General features: G+C 35.6%; 1 protein-coding gene across 1 annotated transcript in view; it reads left to right on the top strand.

The window, feature by feature from the left end:
* The window catches only part of zmiz2 (zinc finger, MIZ-type containing 2), a 36,001-nt gene continuing 27,421 nt past the window's right edge, over positions 1 to 8,580 (top strand). The window contains 1 exon segment of the mRNA XM_088071543.1: positions 1 to 456. The gene's annotated coding sequence lies outside the window, so the exon portion shown is untranslated.

Genomic DNA, 8,580 nt, shown 5'->3' on the forward strand with positions numbered 1-8,580 from the left:
CTCTGAAATGATCTGCTGCTCTGGTCTGCAGTCAGTCAGTCAGTCAGTCAGCCGCCTGACTCGCAGGAGGAGGAGGAGGAGGGACAGGAAAATGCCTTTCTCTGTGGGAGACATTAGCCCTGTGATCTCATGAATATATTACAGAGGGTCATTGTGCAATGAGGAAGGTATCGCTCAGCTGCAAGGTTATGGCCTGCCCCGAAGCACAGAGCTGCACAATCCTCATTTAACCGCCTCACTTTTACCTAAAAATCCGCACGCAACAGAAGCGATAATGATATTGAATATTGTCAGCACTCCTCAAGAGTGTGACAAAAAGAAAAACACACGTCCACACGCTCGACAGCACGGCGATCAGGCAGCCTTGTCTTGTTAGCCCCGGACTGCGACACCAGCTAGCCGCGTTGCTAACAATCAAGCAGCCCTTCATCGTCTGGCAGCTGGAGCAGGAGCAAGGTAAGCTTTTTGTTACAGATACTGAATATTAATATAGCTCTGGTAGCTCTTTAGGTGGCTGCTAACAACACGGTGAAGCTACAGGTTTCGGAAATTTAACGTAAAACGAGCTATTGTTAAAGTTAGCCAAGTAGCTTTCGGGAGCTAACGGTGCCAGCGGCGCAGCCAGCAGCGGCAGCAGCAGCGGCGGCGGCGGCGTGTTAAAGAGCCTCCTCAGCTCCTGTTTCAGCCTCTAACAGCACACACACTGCAAAACATGAAGCCACAACACATGCAAAACCACCTGCATGCTTTTATTAATGTTATCTCCTCATTACACGCGCGGTGAGCTGCAGCATTTATGAGGCAGCTGAGCTCAGGTAGGTGAGACAAAACGTTTTCCTTGTAGTGATGGATAACACACACACAGATACTGTACTGCGCTCCTCCACAGCATGCACACTGCTGCTCTGATGCTTTGTTCTGCTTTGCACTGCTGCAAATATCAGCATCATGTTTTCTTGTTGCAGGTTTGCATCGTTTCTGATTGAAATTCTGCACGATTTTAGCTGATTTTGCTCCAAAAAACAGTTGTTTTTTCACATGCATGCGTTGTGTTGCAATGTGTGTTCACGAGGTGCCTTTTTGGACACGAGTCTCTGAGTGTCTCATGGGTACAATGACATGTTGTTTTGGCTGGTGGCCAGGCTGAGGGAGTTAGTTTTGGGTCAGTGTTTACATGACAAGGTGCACGGTGAGCTGCAGAGTGTTTTTAGGCTGCATCCAGATTTTTTAGGGTCTTGTGCTCCTTGTGTTTTATCTCTCACTCTGCAGATAAAAAACAGCAGAAAGATGCAAAAACGGGCTTTATCATTATTACAGTCAACCGATTTTTGGATTTCCAGGTTCTCAGATGTGATGATTTGCCACTTTGATCGGTCTTCTTTTACAGGAAGTGTAATATTTTTGTGCAACTGAGAGCTTTTTGTAGCATTAGAGCTGCAACAATTAGTCAATTATTTGATTGTAATTATTTTGCTAATCAATAAAACATTTGTAATATTTAATAATAATAATATATTTTTGTATAGCACCTTTCATACATAAAATGCAGCTCTAAGTGCTTAACATGTGAGAATGCTAAAAATGAACACCTAACTTACTAAATAATTAAAATAAAAAAATATTTTATAGCACACAGAAGCCATAACCAAGTGTAGACAGTTTAGAAGTGGAAAACAAATAAAAGAAATATAAATTAAAAATATTTTTTTAAATTAAAAACTGCTAAAGTGCATAGAAAGCACAAAACAAGTTTATAATAAATATTTGCATTAAAAAATAAATGTTGTAAATGTTGGTTGGACAAAACACGACATGTTTGTGACAGATAAGTCACTTAAGAGTTTTGTGCATTTTAGTGTTTTATTTATCTTTTTTTTTTCAACCAGAAATACCAAGAATCTGATGTTTCTTCGTCCTTGAATGTGAGAATTTGCTGATTTACTTGGTCTTTTATTATATTAAATTGAATATTTTGTGGTTTGGAAATGTTGGTTTACTTTGGATAAAGACGGTTTAAAAAGGCTGAAATACTGAAACTGATAATTAGTATTTAATGAGACCGATAACTAATATTTAGAGCTGATATGCATTTATAAATTTCTTACCTCGTTGCCTTTTTTGCCAAATTTCGAATTTGGAATATAATAAACTAACACCAAACTTTGTTTAAATGCCTTTAGCAAATGTTAAATAAAAGCTATAAATCTTAAACAGCAAGTTCCCGGCAACTTTTTGTTTTTGTAAAAAATAAAAATATCTCCCTGAAGTTTTACAAAGTAAAAGTTCCTCCCACACTTTTCTGCTCGTATCGCAGACTGCCTTCTCTGCTGTAGTTTGAATGTAATACGCAAAAACTTTTTAAAATTAATTAATTTTATTTGCAATCATTAAAATAAAATGCTAGTACAGATAATCGGAAAAATGCCAAATATCGACGCCGATAATCGATAATCTGTTGTCTCCTGACACACAGCGGAGAGATGTTCATGAAAGCTTTATTATCATTACAGTCAAATATTTTATGTTTTCAAGCAAAAATAGAAATAATGTGATTTCCAGGTTCTGAAATGAGAAGATTTGCTGTTTTCTTTGGGCTTTTATTATTGTAAATCTAACTATTTATCTCTGATATTATGTGACAGGCTTTTGTGGCTGTTTTGATTGTTTTTTAAACCAAACAATGATGCAATTAAACGCTAAAATAATCTACGAAATAATCTGCGAGAAGTAGAACAGGACTGTAGCTGCAGCCAGGCCGAGGAAGTCAGTTTTGAATCAGAGTTTCCATGAAAAGGCGTCGGAGGAGGAAGGTGATTTACTAAAAAACTGCGTCCAGATGTTTGAGGGTCTTGTGCACCTTGTGTTTGATTGATGAAAATGCACAATAAGCTGACGTAAATAAGAGCTTTATTATAGAGCTGCAACACTTATTCGATCAATCATTCAGCTGAGAGAGAATAAGTCTGCAGCTGTTGTGATAATGAGTTAAATTTGTGAAGTGAAATGCAATAATTGTGATATTTCAAGTTCTCCAATGAGAAGATTTGCTGCTCCCCGTCCTCTCACATTATGGTAAAGTTAATATTTTGGGGTTTGGAAATGTTAGTTTAGGCTCTGGGATATTGAGACGTTTTGCACTTGTTTTCAAATGTTTCGTTGACCAGATGACGAACACATGAATCACTGAAAAATGTTAGTTGCAGCCCGGTCGGCTGCAGCGTTAACATGAAAACACAGCAAAGTGTTGCACGAGGAAGTTGTTAAAAAGACTGAAAGCTGCTTTTAGGCTGAATCATCCAGATGTTTGAAGGTCTTTGGCATCTTGTTTTTTCTGAAACTCTACAAATACACAAATAAAACGATGTAATTGAGGGCTTTTGGGCATTTATTTTGATAATTAGCTGGTCTGGCTCGTAAGTTTTATGCAAAAATGCAAAAATGTGATGCGGATTTGCTGCTTTCTTTGGTGTTTTATTATTATAAGTTTAATATTTTGAGTGGTTGGTAACGTTGATCGGACCAAACACGACATTTTAAGAAGTCTGTTTTGGGTCTGCTGCAGCCATACGCACCTTGCTTTACTTGGGGGCCACTTAAATGACGGGAGGTCAGGGGGTTCGGATACACTATATGGACAAAAGTATCGGGACACGCCTCTTAATCGTCAAATTCAGGTGTTTCATTCAGACCCTTTGACACAGGTGTATTAAATCTGGATAAATGGGCAAAAATTCCCACAGACAAACTCCAAAATCTTGCAGAAAGCCTGAACCAGACGAGTGGAAACTGTTAAAGCTGCAATTATTATATTAATCATATTAATCATATCATATTAATGCCCATGGATTTATAATGGGACGTGATAAAAGCTCCTGTAGGTGTGACGTGTAGGTGGCCCAATACTTTTGTCCATATAGTGTACGTCAGTGTTGATGCAAACCATTGACATATCCCAGATAAATGTGCTAAATACAAATATTCTTTGCATGTAGTATATTGAAAGAAAATTCATTTTTTGTGGGTTTTTTTTTGTTTTTGTTTTTTTTAGAAGCACAGTGGCATCGTGACAAAAACCTGGCATTTAAAGGGTTAAATTCTGAAAATTAACGAATATTTAATATTTATGGTTCGCACTGATGTTGGTTAAAAAATGAACTAAGTGAAAGTAGAAAATAATATTAATGTAAAATATTTATAGCCAGATTTTAAAAGCACATTTTGTGTGCAGCGTGGTTGAATGTGCGTATTAATGTAAAAAATATTAATGTTTAAAAATCAGTGTTGACATACCCCAGCCCGTGATGGTAAAAAAAGAGTGTGTAGCATGTAAAATTAAAAATTAAAATTATTATCATTTTTGCATTTTTTTTTCATCTAAAAAACATAGTGGCATCATGACAGAAACCAGGCATATAAAGGTTAAAAATTCTGATAATTAATAAATATTTCATGTTTATGATTAGGACTGATGTTATTTAAAAATAAACTAATTGAAAGTAGAAAATATTATTATTGTATGATGTTTTTAAAAGAGCGATACAGGCGCGTTTATTATTAAGTCGAGCTCTAAAGGGTTAAAGCGTCTGAACGCCGTTTGTTGGTGTCAGTAAGTTGTTCATTCCTCGCAGGGATAATATCTCGTCTTTCCATTGTTACGAGCTGACGTCTGCCGCTCTGTATTTAAGAGGCTGTTGATTGTTCGTGTCTCAGATCCCTTTGAGACTCTTAATTGGCGCTTTATTAAAGGCAAATGCTCGCACAGATCGACCTGGTAATCTTATTGTGCGGCATGTTTTCACGCCGCCGCGGTGGCCTTCTTCAGCGACCGGCTTATTCAGAAAGTACTTTGAGTTTCCAGACGTTATTGTGAATAGATAACAGCAGTCAGACTCTTCGCTGAACTCGACGTTTCCATCGCTCGAATGTCGAAAGGTGAAAAAAGTGTTTCCACTTCTCTGTCAAACCCAGATTTTTATTTTTTATAATGTGCGCTAAAGTATTAAATTACAGCTGAAATGAGTTTGTTGACAGAAATTTTCAGTCATTTTTGTATGTTACATTTAGAGCCTGACTGATATGAGCCTTTCACAGACATATCTGAGCATTTCGGCGTATATTTTTCCACACATTCGTCGATGAGAAAACTTTTTTTCAGACCATATGATGCAGGAAACGATGCTCGGGTGGTTTAGAAATGATCAGAAATTGACTGATACCGTGCAGTACTGATGTTTATTTAGATATTTATTTAAATGTATTTATTCTTTATTAAAATGGTCAGTAAAGAACAAACAGTACTGATGTTTATTTTTATATTCTTTATTTAAACGGTCGAGGCGACTGATGCTGAAGACGCACAGCACTGATGCTTATTTTAGTTTGATTTATTCCTTATTTTTGTTTGCGTGTAATGTTTAAATAAGTAAACTGTTAAATATAAATCGTTATTACTTTTGCATATCGATGCAAAATCAGAACAAAATCAACATGGAAATGATCTTTTTTCATTCCAGCTCAGAAATTCACCATATCAGTCGCCATATCGGTAATTTTTTCCACTTTAAAATCGTTATCGGTCTCTCATATCGTTCTGGCTCTAATTATATTATTTATAAAATGAATATCTTTGGGGGTTTTGGACAAATTGAGCACTTTAAAACGCCACTTGTGCTCTGGGAACTTGTGATGTGTATTTCCTGATTTTTGGAAGTTCAGTTGATATTTTAATGAATTTATTTCATTTATTTATTTTCACAGTAAAAACAAAACAACCGTATATAAGCAGATTGTGCAGGTGAGATACAAAAAGTTCCCTTTAACCCTTCATTTACCATGAATAATTTTCTCTTATTTTGTCCAACGAGCACCAAAAAAACTCAGAGATTTACATCAGTATAAAACCTGAGAGAAGCAGCCGAGCCTGACGTCAGAGATGATAACAGTCGACAAAAGCCACAGAAATGATAAGAAATAATTAGAGCCGTATGCCGCTCTGACTGGCAGCTAATAAATGATGTAAAATGTTTATTTTTTGATTTGATGAAGCAGCAGAGGGAGTATTTAATCATCTTTCCTGCCTGGCTGCCGGCCTCTCCGCCCCTCCAGCGGCACATTAGTAACTGTTCTCTCAAGACTTGAATTGATTATTAGTTTAATTGAATTTGATTATTGCTTTTTGGCTGCAGCAGCTTTGATGGGATTTCTAGAGACTTCACTGTGTTTGGATTAGTGCTAATAACTTTGTGTTTGAATTAGAAAGTTTTTAGTTTCTTATCATTAAAATAAATAATTGAGCTGTAAAATCTGTTTTACGTTTTGTATCGTCACAAAAAGGAGATGCAATTTAATTTAATTAATGTTTTTAATGTTTTTCCTGCAGAGTTAAATTTAAACTTTTTAGATGCTGGTGCAACCTCAGTTTTGGTACAAATACCAGAATTGACCAAAACATTTGCAACTAACCAAAGAACTTCTTTAACCCCTTGAAACCCGAGCAAATTGCCTCAAATGTCTCAAAAAATGACCTCAGATTGGCGAGAAATTAGTGAAAAATTACAAGAAAATTACCTGAAAATTAGCACAATAAAAAAAGTCTAGAAAAGTTTTTAAATGTAATGTCTCTGTATGTATAAAATTATAATAAAATAAATACTTTTTTATAATTGTCCTCTAATATTTGCAAACTAGATGCTAATTTTCTGGTAATTTGTTTGTACCTTTTATTCATTTCTCGCTCATTTTTGGGTCATTTCTTCTTCTCTTGCTCTTTGCTTTCTTTTCATGTTTTATTGACAGAAATCAAGTCGATTTGCTAAGGATTCAAAGGGTTAATCATTTGTCATTTTTGTCATACAGTTTGCACAGACGGAGATGAAATCACGTTGCGGTTTCTTTGGTTTTCTGATGATATATTGAAAAAATTAATCGGTTTATTAACTGAAAATCATATTTGAAAGTGGAGATTAGAAACAGATGCGAGTTAACAAGCTTGAACCACACCTCTGTTATCCGTTACGTCTGATTTTAGCATAAAAAACTGGAGTGGAGGCGAAGGTCAGTTGAACCGTGTTTGCAGCGTTGGTTTCTGTGCACTGGAAGTGTTTGTTTTTGTCACTGACAGCCAGGCTTCGATGATTTAAAAAGTGTCTGACACACAGATCTGACACACAGATCCCTGCAGGGGTCGACATTTTTTGTTAAGAATATGATTTTTTAAATTTTTTTTAACCAGAAAAAGCCCCAAAATCAACATCCTCAAACCCACCAGGCTCCATATAAAGGAGAGGCAGCGTATTTTCACACCTAACTGGGTGAATTAAAGGTTAATTTCAACCAAACCAGAGCTGGTTGTTGTCGGAGGAGTGTGTTGTGACTTTTATTTTGTTTCTGTCAAATTTTAAAGAAGTTTGTTTTACCAAAATAAAATTGCTTTTGATTTAAATGGAGTCTGTTGGGTTTGATGATGATGATTTTTGAGTTTCTGGTTAAACTCTTTCAGGACTGTTTGGCACTTTTCATTCTTCATTTATTAATAATTGTGTGTGTGTTGATGCATGTGTCCTAAATGTAGTCCAGATTGTGTATTTGAGTGTAATCAGTGAATTTGCAGCTCAGCTCCTACAATAAGTCTAAAATACACTGTGGAAACTAAATAGTTACATTCAGACTGTTCAGGTCCAAAAATGCTCCATTGAAACCCATTCAAACTGACATTTTTGATCCCACAGCCATCAGAGCAGAAAAACAGGACTTGTGTTATTTCTGGGTGTCATTCTGGGCTTTTGACTCTGAATTTGTCATTTTGACTATTTTCCACCTGATGAGGTCATTTTGACCATATTTGGCATATGGAGGAAATACATGCTATTTCCACTAGGTGACCTGTCACAGTCAATGTAGCTGCTAATCACTGACAGACCTTGTAATTTTTGTGTTTTTTTGTCATCTGAAAACATAGTGGCATCATGACAAAAACTTGACATTTAAAGGGTTAAAATTCTGGAAAATTAATTAATATTTGATATTTATTATTAGGACTGATGTCGGCTAAAAAAAATAACTAACTGAAAGTAGAAAATAATATTAATGCATATTTTTATAGCCGTACTTTGTGAAGCACATACTGTGTGCAGAGTGTGTGTATTTTACACTGCAAAAAATAATATATTGAAATCAGTGTTGCTGCTAATCACTGACATATCCAAGGCTGTGATATAAAAAAATCTAGAGCATGTAGTATATTGAATATATATATATATTTTATTGATTTTAAAACATAGTGGCATATTGATAAAAATCTGGCATTTAAAGGGTTAACACTCTGAAAATGAATAAATATTAGATATTGATGATTAGGACTGATGCTGGCTAAAAAACATAAACTCAAAGAAAGTAGAAAATAATATTGATGTATAATAATTTTTAAAGCTTGATTTTGAAATTTTCTGCACGAAGCGATTTGAGTGTGTGATATTAAAGCGGGCCCTAAAGGGTTAAACAAAAAGGATTTTACTCTTCAGCAAAAAGCTCTTTTTTCGTTAATCGTCAGACACTTGTAACATGTTTGAAGCAGTCAGCGGT

Source organism: Plectropomus leopardus, chromosome 20, assembly GCF_026936395.1.
Source record: "Plectropomus leopardus strain MGB_pleo_1.0 chromosome 20, ASM2693639v1, whole genome shotgun sequence".
NCBI lineage: Eukaryota > Metazoa > Chordata > Actinopteri > Perciformes > Serranidae > Plectropomus > Plectropomus leopardus.